The 25,280-nt window shown below is 42.8% G+C and overlaps 1 pseudogene; it reads left to right on the forward strand.

Annotated features, from left to right (window-relative positions):
• Positions 1-24,876, forward strand: part of LOC140198416 (H-2 class II histocompatibility antigen, E-S beta chain-like) — a 39,967-nt pseudogene extending 15,091 nt beyond the window's left edge.
• The last annotated feature ends 404 nt before the right edge of the window (positions 24,877-25,280 follow it).

Consider the following 25,280-nt stretch of genomic DNA (forward strand, 5'->3'; position numbering starts at 1 on the left):
GTTCCAACCTGAAACGTTGACTGATCGTTTCCACGGATGCTGCCTGACCTGAGTTCCTCCAGTGTGTTGAAAAGTAAACTAAATCTCTTCTGCCTGTACACAAGTACCATCTGTCATTCCTTGTATATTCACATTGAAGTTACAGCTGTACCTGCTTCTAACATTCTCTTGATAGTAAGTTCCAGGCAACTGCCCCTCTGCTTATAATTTTAAAAACTGTCCTGTACATCTATCAGGTCTCCCCTTGATTTCTGAGTGGGTTGGGAGGGAAAGAAATCGGTTTGTCCAATCCCCTTGCCCTCACTGATGTAAATGGCATCCTAATGAGTCTCTTCACACTCCAATGCCCCCACAACTTTCCTGTAATGGGGTGACAGTACTCCTAATGCACTCTAACCTAAATTTTATACAATCGCACCATGACTTGCTGTTACCCAGTGCACTATTCAATAAAAGCATCCACATGCCTTGCTCAAACAAGAAAATCGCAGATGCTGGAAATTCAAGCAACACACACAAAATGCAGTGGAATGCAGCAGGCCAGGCAGCATCTATAGGAAGAAATACAGTCAACCTTTCGGGTCGAGACACTTTGTCAGGACGAATAGAAAAAAGAGATCGTAAGAGATTTGGGAGGGGGAGACCCAAAATGATAGAAGACAGGAGGGGGAGGGATGAAGCTAAGAGCTGGGAAGTTGATTGGCAAAAGGGAGAAGGGGAGTATCATAGGATGGAAGGCCTTGGAAGAAAAAGGGGGAGGGGAGCACCAGAGGAAGATGGGGAATAGGCAACAGTTATTGTGAGAGGGAAAGAGGAAAAATAAATAAGGGATTGGGTAAGAAGGGGAGGCAACACTTCACCTGTGAGTCTGTTGGTGTGATATACTGTGTCCGGTGTGGCCTTCTATATATTGGTGAGACCCGGCACAGACTGGGAGACCATTTCGCTGAACACTTATGCTCTGTCCACCAGAGGAAGCAGGGTCTCCCAGTGGCCACACATTTTAATTACATGTCCCATTCCCATTCTGATATGTCAATCCATGGCGCCCCTACTGTCGAGATGAAGCCACTCAGGTTGGAGGAACAACACCTTGTATTTCGGCAGCACACACAAAATGCTGGAGGAACGCAGCAGGCCAGGCAGCATCTATAGGAAGAGGTACAGTAGATGTTTTGGGCTGGGACCCTTAGTCAGAACTAACTGAAAGAAGAGATGGTAAGAGATTTGAAAGGGGGAGGGGGAGATCTGAAATGATAGGGGAAGAGCTGGAAATTTGATTGGCAAAAGGATACCAGGATGGAGAAGGGGGGAGGATCATGGGACTGGAAGCCTGGGGAGAAAGAAAACAGTGGGGGGTGGGGAGGGGCTAAGAGGAAACCAGAGGATGGAGAGCAGGCAAGGAGTTCTAGTGAGGGATAGGAGAAAAATGTATATGAAAAATATTAACTAAGGGATGGGGTGTGAGGGGGAGGAGGGTCATTAGCAGAAGTTTGAGAGGTCAATATTCATATCATCAGGTTGGAGGCTACGCAGACGGAATATAAGGTGTTCCTCCAACCTGTGTGTGGCTTCATCTTGACAGTAGAGGAGGCTGTGGCTAGACATATCAGAATGGGATGTGGAATTAATGTGTGGGCACTAGGAGATCCTGCTTTCTCTGGCAGACAGTGTAGGTGTTCAGCAAAATGATCTCCCATTCTGCGTCGGGTCTCGCCAATACATATAGAAGGCCACATCGGGAGCACCGGAGGCAGTATATCACCCCAGCCGACTTACAGGTGAAGTGTCGCCTCACTTGGAAGGACTGTCTGGGGCCCTGAATGGTGGTGAGGGAGGAAGTGTAAGGGCATGTGTAGCACTTGTTCTGCTTACAAGGATAAGTGCCGGGAGGGAGATTGGTGGGAAGGGATGAATGGACAAGGGAGTCAAGTAGGGAGCGATCTGTGTGGAAAGTAGAGGTGTGTGGGGGGGGAGGGAAAGATGTGCTTGGTGGTGGGATCCCGTTGGAGGTGGCGGAAGTCACAGAGAATTGTATGTTGGATACAGAGGCTGGTGGGGTGGTAGGTGAGGACTAGGGGAACCCTATTCCTGGTGGGGTGGGGAGGATGGAGTGAGCAGATGTACGTGAAATGGGAGAGATGCATTTGAGAGCAGAGTTGATGGTGGAGAAAGGGAAGCCTCTTTGTTTTTATAAATAAAAAGAAAGAAATCTCCTTCATCCTGGAATGAAAAGCCTCATCCTGAGAGCAGATGCAGCAGAGATGGAGGAATTGTGAGAAGGGGACGGCATTTTTGCAAGAGACTGGGTGGGAAGAGGAACAGTCCAGGTAGCTGTGAGTCCGCAGGCTTATAGTAGTCATCAGTCGATAAGCTGTCTCCAGAGATGGAGACAGAAGGATCCAGAAAGGGGAGGGAGGTGTTGGAAATGGACCAGGTAAATTTGAGGGCAGGGTGAAAGTTAGAGGTAAAGTTAATGAAGTCAACGAGCTCAGCATGCGTGCAGGAAGCAGCACCAATGCAGTTGTCGATGTAGTGAAGGAAAAGTGGGGGATAGATACCAGAATAGGTTTGGAACATGGACTGTTCCACAAAGCCAACAAAAAGGCAGGCATAGCTGGGACCCATACGGGTGCCCATGGCTGCACCTTTAGTCTGGAGGAAGTGGGAGGAGCCAAAGGAGAAATTGTTAAGAGTAAGGACTAATTCTGCTAGACAGAGCAGAGTGGTGGTAGAGGGGAACTGGTTGGGACTGGAATCCAAAAAGTGGAGAGCTTTGAGACCTTGTATCCTGTCTGGATAGCCTCCAACCTGATGGCATGAACATTGATATCAAACTTCCGTTAATGCCACCCTCCCCTTACCCCATCTCTTATTTTTCCTCTCGTTCCCTCTCTCAGTAACTCCTTGCCTGTTCTCTATCTTCCTCTGGTGCTCCCTTCCCCCTTGCTTTCTTCCAAGGCCTTCTGTCTTATGATACTCCCCCTTCTCCCTTTTGCCAATCAAGTTCCCAGCTCTTAGTTTCATCCTCCCCCCCCCCCCCCCCCCACCCAGTCTTCTATCATCTCGGGTCTCCCCCTCCCACTTTCAAATCTCTTAACTATCTTTTTTCCGTTAGTCTCAACCCGAAAATGTCGACTGTACTTCCTATAGATGCTGCCTGGCCTGCTGCATTCCACTGGGGGGGGGGGGGGGGGGGGTGCTACTTTCAAGAAGCAATGGACTTGAACCTCAAGATCCCTCTGTCAATGCTGTTAAGGGGCCTACCATTTATAGTATACATCCCCTTGAGCATCTCAAAGTATAGCATCTCACCTCAGATTAAATTCCTCTGCTATTTCTGTCCATATCAATAACTGCTCTATTTCCTCTATCCTTTGAGAGACCTTGCACTGTCTCTAACTCCACTAAACATTGGGTCATCTGCAAACTCACTGACCCACGATTCACATTTTCATCAGTTATTAATATACCTGTTGAAGTATTGTGTTCTGCAGGTACTGGTTATATGTAATCTACTAGTTAATATCCTACCTTTTGACTCTTGTACATGTTGGGATTAAATTTCACCTGTTCATGGAATTTAGGGATTTACTATTTCATGAAAGAAAATTGCCTTTGGTCGCTAGCTGTCAGTACCCCCATTCTAAAACACTCGCTGAAGAATGGATGGGGAATCCTCTGGACATTCAGTAACAGCATCTGATGCTAGACTTCTGAACAGTTGGTTTCTGCCTCTGACTGCCACAACATTGGGCTACTGTTGGACAAGTTTTAGGCACAGTGGGGATCGTGGGCTCAATGCAGGAGTTTTGTAAATCGGGAAAGCATTGGGTTGTTGGCTGCTTCATAATGAGCTGCTTCTATGACAGTGGATAAATACTGTGCAGTTGTGGCAAAGCCTGAGATGATGTGCTGCCCCTATAATTAGTCAATTGGAATCTCCACCTTCTCTGGATTAATCTCCAGAATCAGTATCTTAATCAGTATTCAGCAGCTGGGTGATAGTGGAAGTTTTTGGTAAGTGGTGACCACTCAGGTGGTCTGAGGTTGCCATATTCCATATGTTTAACTTTATCTCTCCTCCAGTTGAACCCGAGATCACCATCCGACCTAAAGTCTCGCCCTCCCAGTCAGGGCAGTTGGCCCTGCTCACCTGTCATGTCACTGGGTTTTACCCTCCGGAGATTGAAGTCAAGTGGCTGAAGAACGGAGCCCCAGTCCCCGCTGGAGCCATCAATACGGTCCTGTTGTCAGATGGTGATTGGACGTACCAGGTGGAGGAACTCCTGCAGTATGACCCAGTGACTGGGGATAAATACACCTGTCACGTGGAGCACAGCAGCCTGACCGAGCCCATGACCATGGACTGGGGTAAGTGCAGAACAGCTGGAGCCAGTGCTCTGTGCAGCCTTTGTCTTTGCTTGTCTACTAATTTCTTCATTGTCTTTGTGCCTTGTCTGTTTTTAGTAAAAAGTACATCTCTTCCAAAGGAACTTTCCAAATATCTTTTTGGACAATGTCATTCACTAGGCCTGCTATGAATTCAAACATATCTTCCCTTTGCCCTAACGTAAATGTGCACAATATCTTTCCATCAGAGCTAAGTTTGCATCTATGGAAATAATAAATATTTACTTTCTCCTCCACTCTCTTTATTCCAGTTTATCTCCCCCCTAGCCTTTTCCAATAGTTCTGACAGACTTTGCCATAAATAATATATTTTAGTGATAGTGTGGAGTAGGCCCTTCCAACTCTTCAAACCACACTGCCTCAGTGGACCTCTTTCTCTCTCTCTTCCCCCCCCCCCCCCCAAACAAACCTGATTAACCCTAACCTAATCATGGCTCAATTTACAATGAGCAATTGACCTACTTGGTATATCTTTGGGCTGTGAGAGAAAGCTGGAATACTTGGTGATAATCCACTTATTCCAAGCAGACTGTGTACAGACTACTTACTGATGGCACTGAAATTGAACTTTGAACTCCAGAATGCCTTGCACTAACCACTATGCTATTACAGTATTAATGCAGGATAAGAAAATTCTGTTCCAATGTTTCTAATACCATTTCAAAAGCAGTTTTGATCTTGGAGGAAATCTACAGATGCTGGAAATTGAAGCAACACAAAATGCTGGTGAATGCAGCAGGCCAGGGTCTTGGCCCAAAATGTCAACTGTACCTCTTCCTATAGATTCTGCCTGGCCTGCTGCGTTCACCAGCAGTTTTTGTGTTGATGTCAGGAATTAAGTACAGGATCCTCTAGACCCACCACCAGGTTCGGGAACATTATTTTCCCCTCAACCATCAGGTTCTTGAACCAGAGGGGATAACTTCTTCCCAATCACTGAACTGTTCTCACATCCTATGGACTCTTTAATGGCTTCTTCATCTTGTTCTCTATTTATTGCATATATATTTGTACAATTTGTCTTTTGCACATTTATCATTTTTGTTGTCTTTGTGAGCAATGTTTCATTGTATCTTTGTATTACTGTGAATGCCTGCAAGAAAATTAATCTGATATGTTGATGTGAATGTACTTTAATTTTACTTTGAACTTTGTGTTCCTATTCTGGACCACAATGGACTTTCATTACACAATAGATACTTAACCAATTGGGAACCTGATTATTGTAATTACATCTGGAGAATTGGCCCTTGCCACATAACACACAGATGGAAGCAGCAATCCTGACCAAAAAAAAACTATCCTCCAAAACTGAGGTATGAATGGTCCCTCTGACCTAAGTGTCACTTCTAGTCACAGGAGTGGTTCTGAAGAACTGGAGGAGTGCTGTGCTGGCCCACTTGTGATAACAAGATTGACATCAATGCCTTCACCTGCACAGATTTTGACAATTGTTGCATAGAATGTTCAAGTTAAATGCCCATGGGATACAGGAAAGGAGAAGTTGGATTGAAATTGTGACAGGAAGTGAGTGGTAATGGTAGGTGAGTGTCTGACTAAGTGTTTACCAGTAGTGATTTGTAGGGTCGGTACCGTTCCTTGCTTTCTGTACCATGTCAATGTTTTGGTCCTAACTGAGCAAGTGGTTTACAAGTTCAAAGTAAAGGAGCTTTAAATTGCAAATGGGAAATGAAATGTTTAAGAAACCTAAAGTTGTTAGGAAAAATTAACATCTAAGTACTGACTAAACTAACTGGTGTTATTGGCCTGAACAGAATCAATTAGTGAAATGTCTCCAGGAAACTGTCAATATAGAGGGTCATATTCAGGAAGATGCAATACTTAACCTTGGATGTAGTGAAGTGGCAGTCAGAGAGCACTTTGGCTTTAGTGATACTAATTCTGTTGGATGGTGATGGGCAAAGATGGGATAAGTTCAGTTTAGAGTACTAAACTGAAGCATGGCTAATTGTGGGGGAACTAATGAATCTGGAGGTCAATTAGGAGAGCCTGTTTGAAGGGAAAAGAATGAATGGCGAGTGGGAGGCTTTTAAGAGCAATATATCAAATGTCCAGGTGCACCATCTTGTTCGTGTGAAGGAACCCTAGTCAAAAGTGAAGCTGTGGTCAAGAAATAGAAATGATACATTGGGTTTAGGAGGTAGGAGATGAGTGAATCCTTTGAATAAGGATATTCAAGGGAAATTGAGTAGTTATAACATTGATCTGACTAGTGAGGTGAAGGAAAAGGGGTTCCTTGGTGATAAGGGTGGCTAGGGAGTGATTATGTCCCTTTAGAGATCAGCCAGCTGGCATATGTTTTGAGCTACAGAAAATGATTTTCAACAAATTACTGAGAGAACATAGCCACTCCATAGTAATGAGAAGTGGAGCTGCTTTGGGCAACATTCACATTACCAGGAGGTATTTGAAGCCTTGCAGTGCATCATGGTGAATAAGTCCTAGCACCTGAAGTCTATCTTTGGACTTTGAGAAGCTAGAGATTCAATTGTAGAAGCCCTTGTGATATTTTTAGCCACCAAAATTCCTGAATGCTAGAAGATGGCTTACGTTTTCTTTACAAAAGCTGGCAGGACAAAGCTAGGGAACTACAGCCCAGTCACTCTGACCTCAGTGAGGAAGTTACTGGAGGGAATTGAGTGATGGGACTTGCCAGTATTTGAATAGGTAGTCTGATTGGAGTATGCATGGCTTTTTCATGGAAGGTCATGGCTGATATTTGTTTTTGAAGAGGTAAACAAAAATTGGAAGGTAGTGTAATGGATTTGTTCATGTTGGCTTTAAGACCTTCAAGGTCCTGCATGCAGGGCTTTTCTGAAAGGTTAGATCTCATTAAATCCAGAGCTAGTTATGTGGGTTCAAAATTTGCTTGGAGGCAAGAAGTAGAGGGGGTAGTTGTAAATTTTGTGGAATTGAAACTGATTAGTTGTCATGATAACCAGTGTGTGGGTGGTGGAAGCTTGTAAATTTCATCCAAATCAAAGTTTGAGCAGTAAATTTGCGGATGGTATGAAATTGGGTGTTGATAGTGAAGGTTATCGTAAGATTACAGAAGGATTATCAGTTAGGGAAGTCTGCTGAAGAGCGGTAAACAGATTTGATACAGAAATGAGGACAACATAGGGGTCAGGGTAAAGCTGTTAGTGCTCGCTGTAAGATGGGATTCAATTGTCTGTAAGGTGTTTGTACACTCCCCATGACAACAGAGGTTTCTTCCAGGTGCTCTAGTTTCTTACATTTTTTTAAAAAGTGTTTGGGATAGTGAGTTGTACCCTTGCTATGTTGGCATCAGATTTCGGTGATACTTGCAGCTGTCCTAGCACAATCATCATTGATTTGACATAACATTTTGCTGTATGTTTTGATGTACGTGTGACAAAGCTAATCTCTGCATTTGGGAAAATCAGGCCAGTGTAGGGCTTCTATGAATGGTAGGGCACTAGAGGGTAATTGCAGGCCAAGATCCCTCTATTCAAATGCATTTCATTGTATGCTGCATCACGGGTAGGCGAGGTGATAAAGCCTTCAATAGTCAGGGTGTTAATGAGTTGGAATGTTAAATTGCTATTGTATGTTATCAGTGAGGCTGCACCTGGAGTACTGTGTGGTTTTGCTCATGCCCAGTTATAGAGCCTTGGTTAAATAGCAAGGGTGCAGAAAAGTGAGTATTGCCAGTACTGGATTGCCTGAGTGATCTCAGCTTTTTTTGATCATAGGAGAATGAGTGATCTTGTAGAAGTTTATATGGATGGTACATGGATGGTAACAATCTTTACCCCAAGTTGGTCTGAAACTAGGGGTATAGATTTGGGGTGAGGACAAATGTTTAAAGGCACAGCTTTACATGGGGCAGTGAGTGGTGAATTTATGTAACAAGCTGCCAGAGGAAATGGCTGAGGCAGGTAGAATAGTATATCTTGAGAAGCCTATGGAAGAGCAGTTCTTGGAGGGATAGGGGCTGAATGCAGGAAATGGGTACAAAATGGGTGGACACTATAGTTAGAGTGGATGCTGAGCTGAAGGGCCTCTATCTGCGCTATATTGCTCTGACGCTTTTATATTATATAAAAATAATTTGGAAACATTCAGCAAATAGCATCAATGTTTCTCATTTGGGGCTATACACCAGCACCAGGAAATAAGTTGCTGACTTTTCATTGTTGTCAGATGCTGATTAATGTGACAGTTAATGTGCTGCACAGTTAAACTAAGTATAATGTTCTGTGTGCAGAAAGTTGTGTAAAATGTAGCCCTTCCCCAGTCTACAGGGCCTGGTGTAACACTCATCCAGGCACAGACCCTATACTGCACTACCCCTAAGATCCTGATAGATTTCACTCCTCGGGCAGAGCCTTCACTCAAGTCAGTGTCCAGCAGAACACAGTACCCTGGGAGCAACCAAATGTTTCCCCTGAACCAGCTCCTTACCACAAACTCCCACATCCCACAGGATTTCTGCATTGCGCTTCTGATGGCCCCGGAAAAGGTGTGTGGGGGAGGGGTTAATTTCTCCACTTTCTGATTGAATATCTCCAGCTGTAGTATATGTGGACAGTGGCTGAGAGTTATTTCCCTGTTACAGATGGGGACTACTCCAGTGTCAGATCTTGCTGGTTGCAGTGTCTTGGTCCCAGACATCTCCCCATCCTGCTCTAACAAATTGTTTCCCTTGGACAGAAGTGCAGATCACGCCAGAATCGGAGAGAACAAAGATCATTGTGGGAGCATTGGGATTTGTGCTTGGGCTGCTCATCCTACTGGCAGCAGTTATAATGAAGCTGAAGAATGCTAAAGGTGAGCTGTCTGAGGTGGGCACTGTATGTTCTGCTTTGGGGTCTGGCTAACATGCATTCCTTTTATTCATCCACTCTACAAAGTCATAAATTGTCAAAACATAGTAGAACTATTTTAGTGAATTATCTGCCTTTTCCCAGGATCAGCATGGATGTGATGGGCTGGAGGGTCTGTACCTGAATTTTTTTCTTCCTCCCCACACCCCCAATCCTCTGGGGCAGGGTGAAGCTTAGAGTGGGGGGTTGTGAATCTGGACCCTCCATCTCTGCTCCATCAATATCTGGATATTGGCTCCAGCTTCCTGTTTCCATCCCAGACTGGTGCAAGTCCAGGATGGGCTAGGACTTTTCCCAAATCAGCAGTCATTCAATTATGTCTTGGCTGAGGACTGAGTATTCCACCCCCTGTGAATACAACTGGTCTTTACTCCAGTAGTGAGGCAGAGATCAACCTGGGGCATGGTCAGTTGATACTGAGATTCTCTACATTGTGCTTCCAATGGGCCAGAAAGGAAATGGAAATTCCTTTAGCTAGAATTTCTGGTCAAATATTACCAGCTGTTGCATGTTTAATGCTTCAGAAGCATTAAACTGAGAAATGGATTAGAGATAAGTGGTGAGTGTTTGAGTGACCGTACTCAACTTGGGTTTTGAATGCCGAAGGTGCAGTGGCTATTCCTGCTTGAATTTTCTCAGTAGCTAAGTGTTAATCTCCAAAATCTAGTGCAGTACCTATTGCAAGAGTTGAGCAATATAAAAGTGGAGCATTGGACAGGATATGCTGACATTGGAGTAAGTAGGGAATGTTCAGTTCTTCCCTGGGATGAAGGGGTTAAGTGTGAAAAGGAAGAGCTGAATATCATTACTACCAAGTGATATTGGGACAAAATTGAGGGAATGCACAGTTTATGAAGAGGAGCTGCCCTTTCAGGAGAAGAATTTCTTTCAGAGCAATACTGCATGGATGTAGGTCCAGATATCAAGTTTGGAGAGGGTGAAAGGCAGGAGCAGGTCGCAGCAGCATAAGACCTGTGACCAGCAACCAATTGCCTTTTGGGCTGGTTAGTGAGAGCAAATTGAAGGAAGGTGGGGGCAAGCACAGCATGTATGTCTGAGAATACATAGAGTGGTGATCTCAAGGCTTCAGCTCTTTGAAGCTTTCATGAAGAGGCTTCAGTCAGAAAACAAAAAAGCTAAAGTTTTTCCCCTTCTCTTTATAACTGCTCAGCTAGGACAGTAAGGATGACAGGCAGGATAGTGAGATGCTCCTCTTGTGGGACATGGGAAGTCAGGGAGACCTCCAGTGTCTCTTGCAACTGCAAGAAGTGCATCCAGCTGCAGCTCCTAACATCCCACGTTAAGGAGTTGGACCCAGAACTGGACGAACTCCGGATCATTCAGGAGGCTGAAGGTGATGGGCCAAAGAAGTAGTTACACCCAAGGTGCAAAACACAGGAAACTGGGTCCCAGTCAGGAAGGGGAAAGGGGTTAAGGAACCAGTGCAGTGCTCCTGTGACCATCTACCTCAACAGGTATATCACTTTTGATACTGTTGGAGGGGATGAACTAACAGGCAAGTCAGTTGTTGGGTCTCTGGTACTGAGTCTGGCCTTTCCTCAAAGGAAAGTGTGAGAAGAACTCTGTGGTGATGGAGGATTCATTAGTTAGGGGATCAGACAGGTTCTATGTGGGTGAGAATGAGGTTCCCAGATAGTATGTTGCCTCCCAGGTGCCAGGGTCTAGGACATCATGGATTGAGTCCTCAACATTAAGTGAGAAGTCGTGGTCATGTAGGTACCAATGACTGAGGTTCTGCACAGGGAGTTAGGTGCTAAGTTAAAGGGCAGGACCCCCAGGGTTGTGATTTCAGGATTGCTACCCATGCCACCTGCTTAGTGAGGTCAGAACCAGGAAGACCCTCCATAGTGAGGTTTAGATGGGGTGGAGTTTGTTGGGTGTGTTGACACAATGTGTAGATAAGCATCAAGAAGAGAAGCTGTACTTGATCTGATATTGGGAAATGAGCCTGGTCAGGTGTCAGGTCTCTCAGTGGGACAGCATTTTGGAGATGGTGATCACAATTCCATCTCCTTTACCATGGCACTGGAGAGGTATAGGAACAGACAAGTTGGGGAAATGTTTAATTGAAGTGAGGGGAAATATGAGGCTATCAGTCAGGAACTTGGAAACCTAAATTGGAAACAGATGTTCTCAGGGAAATGCATGGAAGAAATGTGGCAAGTGTTCAGGGTTCAGTATAGGTACATTCCAATGAGATGGAAAGATTGGTAGGGTACAGGAACCATGGTGTACAAATGCTGTTGTACTTCTAGTCAAGAAGAACTTTGAAAGGTTCAAAAAAAAACTAGGTAATGATAGAGATCTAGAAGATTATAAGGCTAGCAGGAAGGAGCTTAAGAATGAAATTAGGAGAGCCAGAAGGGGCCATGAGAAGGCCTTGGCCAACACGATAAAGGAAAACTCCAAGGCATTCTACAAGTATGTGGAGAGCAAGAGGATAAGATGTGAGAGAATAGGACCAATCAAGTGTGACAGTGGAAAAATGTGTATGGAACAGGAGATAGCAGAGGTACTTAATGAATACTTTGCTTCAGTACTCACTACAAAAAAGGATCTTGGCAATTGAATGGATGACTTGCAGCAGACTGAAAAGCTTGAGTATATAGATATTAAGGAAGAGGATGTGCTGGAGCTTTTGGAAAGCATCAGGTTTGATAAGTAACCGGGACCAGATGAGATGTACCCCAGGCTGCTGTGTGAGGCAAGGGAGGAGATTGCTGAGCCTCTAGCAATGATCTTTACATCATTAATGGGGATAGGAGAGGTTCCAGAGGATTGGAGGGTTGTGGATGTTGTTCTCTTATTGAAGAAAGGGAGTAGAGATAGCCCAGGAAATTATAAATCAGTGAGTCTTCAGTGGTTGGTCAGCTGATGGAGAAGATCCTGAGAGGCAGGATTTATGAACATTTGGAGAGGCATAATGATTAGGAATAATCAAGGTTTTGTCAAATTTGCATTGAATTTTTTGAGGACGTGACTAAACACATTAAAGGTAGAGCTGTAGATGTAGTGTATATGGATTTTAGCAAGGCATTTGATAAGATACCCCATGCAAGACTTATTGAGACAGTAAGGAGGCATGGGATCCAAGGGGACTTTGCTTTGTGGATCCACAATTGGCTTGCCTTCAGAAAGCAAAGAGTGGTTGTAGATGGATCATATTCTGCATGGAGGTCAGTGACTAGTGTTGTGCCTCAGGGATCTGTTCTGAGACCCCTACTCTTTGATTTTTTTTTTTTAAATATAAATTTTTGTATCCATGGGGATAAAACAGGTAAATTATTGGCTAACCAAATTAAAAATATTAGTGCTAAACAGCAGATTAAAGAAATTTATAAACTTAACGGTACTAGGACAACTGATCATTTAGAAATAAATGATACTTTTAGAGAATATTATTCTAAACTTTAGCTCTGATCTTAAAGATATTATAATGGATAACTTTTTAGACCAAATAAATATCCCTATGCTTTCTGATGACAGAAAACAGTTGGATCAGTATTTCTGATGAAGAAATAGCCGAAGCTGTACGTTCATTGTACTCGGAAAGCTCCAGGTCCTGACGGATTTTCTGGAGGATTTTATAAGGCTTTTTCTTCCTTGCTTATACCCCATTTATGATCAGTTCTTTCAGATTCTTTTAAGTTAGGTAGGTTACTGCAATCCTTTTACGAAGCTTCTATTTCACTTTCAGAAGAATAAGAATCCAACTGAATGTTCTTCATATAGACCAATTTCTTTACTTAATGTTGATGCTAAAATTTTAGCTAAAATTCTGGCCCGTTGAATGGAAAATCTTACCATCTGTCATTTCTGATGATCGGACTGGCTTTATTAAAAATTGATATTCTCATTTTATTCACCAATTATTAAATCTTCTAAAGAGATATCGGAATGTGTGATATCCTTAGATGCTAAGGAGGCTTTTGATCGGGTAGAATGGCATTATTTAAAATTTTAGAAAAATTTAATTTTGGGTCCAACTTTATTCAATGGATTAAATTACTGGATTTATCTCCTTTTGCTTGGGTTCTTACTAACTCTTAGAATTCTAAACCATTTAAACTTCAATGTGGAACCAGACAAGGTTGCCCTTTGAGTCCTTTGCTCTTTGACCTGGCTTTAGAACCTTTAGCTATTGCTTTGAGAATCTAACGATATCACTGGTATTTTACGGAAGGGTACTATCCGCAAAGTTTCACTTTAGAAATGTAAAGCAATAAATTTGCATAACGTCGAAACTTCATTACCTTCTGTGCTTTCTTTACTATCCTGCTTTAGTCAATTTTCTGGATATAAACCGAACCTACACAAGTGTGAACTTTTCCTTTTGAATAATTTGCCATTAACTGATAATAACCATCCTTTTAAAATTGTAAGAAACCAATTCACTTATTTGGGTGTAACAATTACTAAGAACTATAAACACAAAGTAAAAAAATTTCTTTAAATAAATTGTATAAAAAGAACATTATCAAATTGGTCACCCTTTTCATTATCATTGATTGGCCAAATTAATTCTATTAAAATGAATGTTTTACCTAAATTCATATACCTCTTTCAGGCATTACCAGTTTTTACTCCTAAATCCTTTTTTTGACACTCTGGACTATTTTATCTTCCTACATATGGGGAAAAATAAATGTCCTCGACTGAATAAAGTCCATCTCCAGAAAGTTAAAGAATGGAGGTTTAGCCTTACCAAATTTTACATTTTATTACGTGAATTGATTATGGGGAGCAAGGACATGGCAGACCAATTGAATAATTACTTTGGTTCTGCCTTCACTAAAGAGGACATAAATAATCTTCTAGAAATAGTAGGGGACAGAGGGTCCAGTGAGATGGAGGAACTGAGCGAAATACATGTTAGTAGGGAAGTGGTGTTAGGTAAATTGAAGGGATTAAAGGTGGATAAATCCCCAGGGCCAGATGGTCTGCATCCCAGAATGCTTAAGGAAGTAGCCCAAGAAATAGTGGATGCATTAGTGATAATTTTTCAAAACTTTAGATTCTGGACTAGTTCCTGAGGATTGGAGGGTGGCTAATGTAACCCCACTTTTTTAAAAAAGGAGGGAGAGAAACTGGGGAATTAGACCAGTTAGCCTAACATCAGTGGTGGGGAAACTGCTAGAGTCAGTTATCAAAGATGTGATAACAGCACATTTGGAAAGTGGTGAAATCATCAGACAAAGTCAGCATGGATTTGTGAAAGAAAAATCATGTCTGACGAATCTCATAGAATTTTTTGAGGATTTAACTAGTAGAGTGGATAGGGGAGAACCAGTGGATGTGGTATATTTGGATTTTCAAAAGGCTTTTGACAAGGGCCCACACAGGAGATTAGAGTGCAAACTTAAAGCACATGGTATTGGGGGTATGGTATTGATGTGTATAGAGAATTGGTTGGCAGACAGGAAGCAAAGTGGGAATAAATGGGACCTTTTCAGAATGGCAGGCAGTGACTAGTGGGGTACTGCAAGGGCTCAGTGCTGGGACCCCAGTTGTTTATAATATATTAATGACTTGGATGAGGGAATTAAATGCAGCATCTCCAAGTTTGCGGATGACACGAAGCTGGGTGGCAGTGTTAGCTGTCAGGAGGATGCTAAGAGGATGCAGGGTGACTTGGATAGGTTAGGTGAGTGGGCAAATTCATGGCAGATGCAATTTAATGTGGATAAATGTGAAGTTATCCACTTTGGCGGCAAAAACAGGAAAACAGATTATTATTTGAATGGTGGCCGATTAGGAAAAGGGGAGGTGCAACAAGACCTGGGTGTCATTATACACCAGTCATTGAAAGTGGGTATGCAGGTCAGCAGGCGACGAAAAAGGCAAATGGTATGCTGGCATTTATAGCAAGGGGATACGAGTACAGGAGCAGGGAGGTACTACTGCAGTTGTACAAGGCCTTGGTGAGACCACACCTGGAATATTGTGTGCAGTTTTGGTCCCCTAATCTGAGGAAAGACATCCTTGCCATGGAGTACAAAGAAGGTTCACCAGATTGACTTTTGGGATGGCAGGGCTTTCATATGATGAAAGACTGGATGAACTAGGCTTATACTCGTTGGAATTTAGAAGATTGAGGGGGGATCTGATTGAAATGTATAAAATCCTAAAAGGATTGGACAGGCTAGATGCAGGAAGATTGTTCCTGATGTTGGGGAGGTCCAGAATGAGGGGTCACAGTTTGAGGATGAAGGGGAAGCCTTTTAGGACCGAGATGAGGAAAAACTACTTCACACAGTGGTGAATCTGTGGAATTCTCTGCCACAGGAAACAGTTGAGGCCAGTTCATTGGCTATATTTAAGAGGGAGTTAGATATGGCCCTTGTGGCTAAAGGGATCAGGGGGTATGGAGGGAAGGCTGGTGCAGAGTTCTGAGTTGGATGATCAGCCATGATCATACTGAATGGTGTTGCATGCTCGAAGGGCTGAATGGCCTACTGCACCTATTTTCTATGTTTCTGTGTTTCTATTACTGGGCAGCTAATATACAGAATCTCACGTTTTGGTTATACTATATTAACCATGAGGACTGTCCCAGGTGGGTTTCTTTAGAAACTAACTTGGTTAATAAATTTTCTATTATCTCCCTATTGGAATCTTCACTTTCTTTATCCTTGAGCAAGATAACTGAAAATGTGGAAGTCAAACATACTTTAAGGATTTGGATACAATTTGGAAAACACTGGTTTATTGAGATTCTCCCTTTCTAGTCCTTAAATTTTTTTTTTTAAGCCTTCTATGACTGTAGTCTTTAAACATTGGGAAGGATTGGGCATTACATGTTTTCAGGATCTGTTTGTAGGAGGATGTCTGTCTTTGTTTGAACAATTGTCAATTAAATACAGTTTACCCAAAACTTTTTTTTTGTACTTACAAATCAGATTTTCTGAGATCTCAATTATATACATTTCCCAATAGATCTGATAAGAACATATTAGATGAAATTCTTAATATGAAACCATTCTATAGTGGTTCAATATCCAATATTTATGATGTTGGGAATGAGAAATGATTCTTTAGACAAGATTAAGAATCATTGGGAACAAGATTTACAGACCTCAATTTCTGAAGAAACTTGGAATGAAATTTTTAAATTGGTTAATACTTCATTACTATGTGCTTGTCATTCCCTCCTACAATTTAAAGTGGTTCATAGGGCTTATATGACAAAGGATAAATTATCTTGTTTTTATAGAGATATATCTCCCTATTGTGATAGATGTAACAATGGAGAAGCTTCACTTATTCATATGTTTTAGACTTGTCCAAGTCTTAGAAAGTATTGGAAGGAAAATTTAAACTTTTTCTGTACTCAAAGTAAATTTTAAGCTTAATCCTTTGACTGCCCTATTTGGTATTGTTGGAAGCAAAGATATCATTTTGAGGACATCTGATCTGAACATTCTGGCTTTTATCTCTCATGGCTAGAAGGGCACTTCTGTTTAAATGGAAGGATGCTGTTCTGCCTAATCATGCCCGGTGGTTATGGGATGTTATGGCATGCCTAAATTTAGAAAAGATTCATTTCTCCATTTCTGAATCTAACCAAGATTTTCAAAATCTGTGGGGGCTGTTTTTAAATTATTTTCATAATCTTTGATTTCTTGTTAAAGTACAGAAGGTGGTTAGTAGTACATTTATTATCTGAAAATTTTCTTTGTCCCAAATAGCTTTGGCTTTGGTAGTGGGTGTAGATCTTTTTCTTTTCTTAAAATTGTTTATATTCCAATATGAACTAATCTATCCATATGAATATAGAGTAAGGAGTTCATTAATGTGATTTAATATACTATATTTGGTATTTTTGTTTTATAATGTATTCTCTTGAACTCTTGATTTCTATATACAAGAATACAATCAATAAAAATATTGAAAAAGAATATAAATGACCTGGATGAGGAAGTGGAGGGATGGGTTAGTAAATTTGCTGATGACAAAGTTTGGGGATGTTATTGATAATGCGGAGGGCTGTCAGATTACGGCAGGACATTGATAGGATGCAAAACTGGGCTGAGAAGTGGCAGATGGAGTTCAACCCAGATAAGTGTGAGGTGATTCATTTTGGTAGGTCAAATATGATGGCAGAATATGGTATTAATGGTAAGAATTTTGGCAGTGTGGAGGGTCAATCCATAGGACACTCAAAGCTGCTAATGTTGCAGCTATATAGGACCCTGGTCAGACCCCACTTGGAGTTCTGTGCTCAATTCTAGTTACCTCACTACAGGAAGGATGTGGAAACTGTAGAAAGTGTGCAGAGGAGGTTTACAAGGATGTTGCCTGAATTGGGAAGCATGCCTTATGAGAATGGGTTGAGTGAACTTGGCCTTTTCTCCTTGGAGCAACGGAGGATGAGAGGTGACCTGAGAGGTGTACAAGATACTGGAATGAGAGGCATAGATCATGTGGATAGTCAGAGGCTTTTTCTCAGGACTGAAATGACTAGCACGAGAAGGCATAATTTTAATGTGGTTGGAAGAAGGCACCGAGGAGATGTCAGGGGTAAATGTTTTTATGCAGAGTGGTGAGTGCATGGAATGGGCTGCTGGTGACGGTGGTGGAGGCAGAAACGATGGGTCTGTTAAGAGACTCCTGGATGGGTATATGGAACTTAGAAAAATAGAGGGCTATGGGTAACCCTAGGTAGTTAAGGTAAGGACATATTCAGCACAGCTTTGTGGGCTGAAGGCCCTGTAAGGTGCTGCAAGTTTTCTGTTTCTATATTTCTATTATACAGTTTAATACATGGTCAGGAGTTGGTATAGAAGAGAGGACATATGATTTTTGGATCATTGGGCTCTATTTTGGGGAAGGTGGGCCCGATACAGAAGGGAAGGTTTGCACTTGAACTGGCTGGGGACTTATCCTAGTCAGAGGGTGTGTTAGTGCTGCATGTTGGGGTTTAGAGTTGTAGGGGATGGGAAGCAGTGCCAGAACAGTTGGTGGAGAGGCTGTGAAGGCAGATATTGGTAAGAGCTCTAAGTCAGTAATCAAAAGGTTGAGCATGGTGTGACTACTGTCCTGAGCTGCCTATTTCAATACAAGAAATATTGTAGGAAAAGCAGATAATGCTGAAGATGAGGTAGCTGGTTTACAAACAGACAATGTGTACTGAGGAGAGGCTGAATGGGTAAAATTGCAGTCAACAAGATGAGTTGCAATGTAAAAGGCAGACAAAATCACATGGTGAATAAAAGACAATGTATTGTATCTGAATATGTGCAGTGTATGGTATGGGTAGATGAACTTACAGCACACTTGCAAATTGGCAGGTATGATTTGGGTATCACTGAATCATGGCTGGAAGATTATTAAGGGTTCTGCAGTTTACTGTGTACTGAATGAAATTGAGGATGGGGTGAGGGGAATGAACTGAGGGTGGGTCAGAGGCTGGATAGGGGAGGAAGGTGTTGAATCATTGTGAATAGAGCTAAAGATCTTTGTGTAAAAAGGCCCTGATGGGAGTTGTATATAGACCCCAAACCAGTAGTAAGGATGTGGCCTACAAGTTACAATGAGGGATAGAAAATGCATGCCAAAAGGACAATGTTACAATAGTCATGGGGGACTTCAATATGCAGGTAGATTTGGGGGGGAAAGTCAGGTTGGTGCTGGATTACAGGAGGGGAATTTCTAGAGTGCCTACAAGATGGCTTTTTAGAGCAGCTCGTGGTTGACCCCCCTAGAGCATCAGCTATTCTTGATTGTGTTGTGCAATGAACCAGAAATCATTAGGGGAGCTTAAGGTAAAAGAACCTTCGGTGAAGTGTTCATAATATAATTGAATTCGCTCTGAAATTTGAAGCTAAAGTCAGATGTATCAGTATTACAGTGGAGTAAAGGGAATTGCAGATGCATGAGGAGTTGGCCAGAATTGGTTGGAAAAGAACACTGACAGGGATGATGGTAGAGCAGTAATGACTGGAATTTCTGGAAGCAATTCAGAAGGCACAGGGTGTACACCCCAAAGAGGATGTATTCTAAAGGAAAGATGGCACAACTGTGGTTAGCAATAGAAGTTAGTCAACATAAGCCAGAGGGTATATGAGAGCAAAAATTGGTGGAAAGTCAGGATTGTGAAGCCTTTATTAAACCAACAGAAGGCAACTTCAAAGGTCACTGAAGGCAAAGATGGAAAATGAAAGTAAGTGAGCCAATAATGGAGGATACCAAGTTTCTTCATTTACATAGTGTAAAAAGTGAGGCTGGATATTGAACTGCTGGGAAATGATGCTTGAGGTAGTAATGGAACAGCAAAATAGTGGACACACTGAATAAATATTTTGCATCAGTCTTCACTGTGGAAGACACTAGCAGTATGATGGAATTTCCAGGTGTCAGGGGTATTGAAGTATGTGAAGTTAGCATAACTAGAGAAGGTTCTTGGGGAAACTAAGGTCTGTAGGTGAGCAAGTCACCTAGACCAGATGGTATGCACTCCAGAGGTTCTGAAAGAGGTGGCTGAAGGATTTGTGGAGGCATTTGTAATGATCTTTGAAGAATCACTTGATTCTGGAGTGGTTCTGGGAAACTGGAAAATTGCAAATGTCACTTTCCTCTGAGAAGGGAGAGGCAGGAGAAAGGAAACTAGTCTGACCCCCAGTGGTAGGGAAAATGTTGGAGTTGATTAAGAATGAGGTTTCAGCATACTCGGAGGCAAGGGTACATGGTCCATAGTCAGCATGGTTTTCTGAATGGAAAATCTTCCCAGACAAGTCTGAAATTCTTTTGAAGAAATAACAAGCAGGATAGACAAGGGAGAATTAGTTGTGTACTTGGATTTTCTGAAGTCCTTTGACAAAATGCTATACATGAGGCTGCTTAACAAACTACAAGCCCATGGTACTACAGGAAAGATTCTAGCATAGATAATACAGTGGCTGATTGGCAGGATGCAGAGTGGGATTGAAGGGATTACAGAAGGACTTGGACAGATTAGAAGAATGGACAAAGAAATGGTGGATGGAATAGTGTGTGGCAGTGCATGGTCATGCACATTGGTAGAAGAAACGATAGGGTTGATTATTTTCTAAATGGAGAGGATACAAAAAACTGAGGTGCAAAGGGACTTGGGTCCTTGTGCAGGATCCCCTAAAGGTTAATTTGCAGGTTGAGTCTGACAAGGAAAATACAACGTTGGCATTCATTTCAAGAGGACTAGAATATAAATGCAAGGATGTTATGTTGAGACTTTGTAAAGCACTGAGGCCTCACTTGGATTATTGTGAGCAGACTTTGGCCCCTTGTCTCAAAAGGTGTGCTGAAATTGGAGAGAGTTCAAAGGAGGTTCATTATGATGATCCAGGAGTGAATGGCTTGTCATATGAAGAGTGTCTGATGACTTGGGACTTTCACTGAGAAGAATGAGGGGTTGCCTCATTGAAACCTATGGAATGGTGAAAGACCTTGAAAGTGGATATGGAGAGGATGTTTCCTCTGGTGGGTGAGTCTAAGACCAGAGGTCAGTCTCAGAATAGAGGGGTGTCTTTCTAGAACAGGTGAGGAATTTCTTTAGCCAGAGTGAATATGTAGAATTCTTTGCCATAGGCAGCTATGCAGGCCAAGTCTTTATGCATATTTAAAGCAAAGCTTGACAGATTCTTGATTGGTCGGGGCATGAAGGGATATGGGGAGAAGGCAGGAGATTGGGGCTGAGGAAAATTAGATGGTGGCAGTTTCAATGATACAAATTGCCTAATTCTGCTCCTATATATTGTGGTCTTGGGCCCAATCAGTACAATTTCAGGGTGGTTATGCTGGGAATTCTTTTCTCCAGAACTGGAGGTGGAATAATTGAAAAATATTCAAGTGGTGATTGCTGGGAGGTTAAGCTACAAGAAGCCAAAGGTTAATAGGAGGTGAAATGACTTGTGCCAAGATTAGATTGGCCATATTGAGCATTGGAGTGGATCTGAATCCATTCCATCACACTCTGCAGCAGTTGCGAGTCCGTAAGATTAAGTTTCTTGATGAAACTGCCGAGTGCTATACTAGGCTTGACCCTGTCACTGACCACACCTACTTTCTCTTTCAGCTATTCTGGATTCCAGCAGTCACGGCCCACGTGAGTATCCCAAGGGAAGATTTGTAGTGACCCCGGTGGTGTGGGAAGGAATGTGGTACTTATTGGTGAATAAAGCTTGTTTGAAGGAAGTGCCAAGATCAAGTGGAGCTTCTCATGTGTCACATTTACAGCACTGGGGCCTTTCAGTCCATTGAGCTACTGCCAGCCCATGGCAATTCCATGACCTCACTTCACTGTAATGCACTCTCTCCCACATCCATCACCTTCCCCTCATTCCCAAAATTCTCTAAGCTACAGCAGCCAGTTAACCCACACTGACCTGCACAATGTTAGGATTTTGGAGGGAAGTAGAGCTTGGGGGTGGGGGGGGGGGTTGTGTATCTGTTCTCCCCCCCCCCTCCCCCCCCCCCCCCCCATATGGTCACAGGGAGAATGCAAACTCCAGAGTGCTGGAGGTCAGGATTGAACCTGTCACTGGATTTGAGGCAGCAACACTAAATGCTGCCTGTGGAGCTCCCTGTAGAGTGGACATGTCATGTAACCAGTGGGGATGGGGCAGGGAGTATAAAGATGGCACTGTCACTAGGGACCCTGTGTGCAGTACAGAGGTCAATGTAATATTAGGAGGAGCTTTGTAAAGGTGGGATATTCCCCATGCTCTTGTCTGGACACTGATATCTCTCCATCCTCTGTTCCAGGTCTGATGGGCCCACAAATCAGTTAACCCAGTCTCAAGCACAGTGCAGTTTCTACCCTCCGTGGTGGCTTGAACCTGCTGGCTGCCCCAGGACTCCGGCCCAGTGGGTAGGAAGCTGCTCTGTTGGCTTTGAAAGCAGTTCCCTCTACGCAACAATATAAAGGTTCACTGAAAGCTCAACCCTGCTGAACACCCAGTGTGACTGTAGCTTGTATACTGCAGTTAATCTATTTCTCACTGGTTTGGGGATCATTCCCAAATGTCCTGTAATAATCCTTCCTGTCTTGCTATAACACCCTTCAATCTCTAACTGTAAATTGGCATCTTAAATATTACTGTTCTCCAGTTTAAATGATTTTATTGCAAACATTGATCTTCGTATCTACTGATGGCATGGTTTAGATTAAACACTTTGCAATGCCAACTCTTGCTTGCTGTCATTGTTCCCCAGTATTTGTCACTCTGATTCTCCCAGATGTTCTCACCCACATGGCATTTTAATTCCTCAGTAAATGTTACCCACTGGGCAGTGGACCTGCCATCCACAACACTCCAAGTATTTGGGGTCCATTGTGAAGTTTAATCTGTTTCATTCTGCAAACTCCTCCCTGCCTGGGGTAGAGTGGTTAAGTAGAAAGGATGGGCTTCCAATCTCCCTCAGTGAAGGAACAGCCATTGACTCAGACTTCAATGTTCTTCCTGATGGCACCAAATGATGCCAGTCCTGGGATTGGAGAAACTGGGGGAGAAGCAACTGGAAACTAGGTGTGGGTTGTCTAATGAGTCCAATTGATTCCTTTCCCTACTGTCCTTTCCTCCAGCTGAGCCACCCTCCTCCAGGGCAGAGGCAAATCAGTGTGGAAAATCAAGGCAAATGATGTTGGAAATGTAAAATAAAATCAGCATTGGGAACTCATTATGGGTTGCTGCTGATTACAGTGATGGGGAATTTTAATAATCTGACTGAGTACAGAAGGGGAAGGTGCCCTCAACTGAAGGGAGGGCAGAATGGAACATCCCAATTGGTGGTTGGGTGGGGAGGGGTATATTGGGACTTCACCAGGGGTAGGAGAAAGCCCTTTGCTCCACAGGAGCAGTCTGGGAAGTATACAGTCCCACTGAGCTATACATCCTTGTCTGAGTGTCCTAGACAGGGAGCACACATTGTCCACTGCCACTCTGAATACCCTCCAGTGCCAGTGATGGGCACAGGAGCTGGTGTGCACCCTGGAAGATGAGGATTGTATATCTTAAATGCAGCTGTAATGTGGAATTGTATCTCATCCTACTCAGTGGGCACTTTATTGGGTAAACCTGTGTAGCTGCTTGTTAATACAAATATCTGTCATCCTATGATGTGGCATTAACTTGTGTTAATGATGTGAGCATGGTCAAGAGACCAAACTTCAGCAAGGGGAAGAAATGTGATCTAAATAATCTTGACCATAGGTTGGTTGATGGTGCTGGACAGTGCAGCTTGAGCATTTCGCAAGCTACTGATCTTTGAGATTTTTCATGCAAACTATTTTGAGTTTATGGAAAATAGTGCAAAAATTAAAAAAAAACAAAAAAACCTGTGGCAGTTTTGTGGGTGAAAATGCCCCGTTAATGAGGGAGGCCAGAGGAGAATGGCCAGACTAGTTCAAGCTGATGGGAAATGACTAACTCAACTACACATTACAGCAGGCATGCAGAAGAGCATCAATGAATGCACAACACATTGACCTTCAAAGTGGATGGGCTACAGCAGCAGACCAAGTTCCATTCCTGTAGCTTAAAGTGGCCCCTGAGAGCCCTATAGCATTTGTCAGTTCCATCCTGGGAAACTGTCAATACAATCTTCACCTCTTGTAATATGATATATCTGTCAGGTATATTGTCAGTTTCTCTCACAAGAGGAACCAAAGCAAGTTTGTTCAACTTCTCAGCAAAAAAAAAAAAAAAAAATCTCCAAACCAGGCAACATCCTTTTGAACCTCTTCCACACCCTCTCTGGACATTGATGGTGTTTTTCAGCCAATTGAGTGATCTGGTGGTTTGCTGTCTGAGGGAGTTTGAGGTTTCAAGTAGTGTGGGGCCTGAAGGTCAAGAAGCCTGGAGATGGGGGTGTGAGCTGATGATCAACTCCATTTCTTGCTGACCTGACTGATTAAATCATCAAACAAGATTGAAATCAATGGAGATGAGAGCAGAAGGTGAGATGGTGTCCAGTGCCATCTGCCTGCATTTGACCCATCTCTTATGTGCTGCTCCTGGAGGAAGATGTCTGCATGTGAATGAGAGACCAGTCACCGCTTCTGGAGGAAGGGACCTGTGTTTGACTGGTCTTGCTTAATGCTACCAGAGTCCTGGGTTTTGGGAAAAGTTTAATCAAAAATGGTTTGTAGATTGGACAATGTGTTTGATTTCTGGTTACTCTTTTATTTTTATTGTTTTTGTGATTGGTTGGGGTGGACGGGCTCTGCAGCCTGCAGTCAATGAGACATCACCAGATTGATCTGAAATAAAACTAGTGTCCTTAGACTGTTTCAATGTGGTTTCATGTTTTATAATTTTTTTTTTGCTTTTCTGTGGTTTGTATGATTTGTTTTTGGGTATTTTGATGTTTTCTTGAATGGGTTGTATCATGGCTGTCTGTGGAAAGATGAAGCAGTACACAGTGCTGAAGGAACTCAGAAGACCAAGCAGCATCTATGGAAAAGAGCACAGTTCTCATTTTAGGCTGAGACCCTTCATCAGGACTGGAACTGGAGGCCTACCCTGTGGAAAGATGAAATGTGGGGTTGTATACCACATGCATAATTTGATAATAAATGTACTTTGAAACATTCTCTCTTCCATGCAATGAATTCATTTGTATGCACTGTATGCAAGACAAGCTATTCACTACACCTCAGCAAACTGTGCAACGATAATAAGTCAGTTCCAGCAGTAATTACTCCTCTGATGCAGTGACTGGAACTTTACACAATGCTCCCAATGTTGCCTGCACAAAGTTTTATACAGCTGCAACTGCATCCTTGCCCTGACCAATGAAGGCAAGTATACTGTCCACCTCCTTTACCACTCTGTCAGCTTGTGTGGTCACACTGTCAGTGAGCTGAGCCCCTCCACCCCAAGACCCTAGTGTACAGCAAGGTTCTTAAGGGTTCTGCAGTTTACTGTGTACTGAATTAAAGTGTGAGGACAGAGGGTGAGGTAAATGAACTATGAGGGTGGGTCAGAGGCTGGATAG

This window comes from Mobula birostris, chromosome 5 (assembly GCF_030028105.1).
Source record: "Mobula birostris isolate sMobBir1 chromosome 5, sMobBir1.hap1, whole genome shotgun sequence".
Lineage (NCBI taxonomy): Eukaryota > Metazoa > Chordata > Chondrichthyes > Myliobatiformes > Myliobatidae > Mobula > Mobula birostris.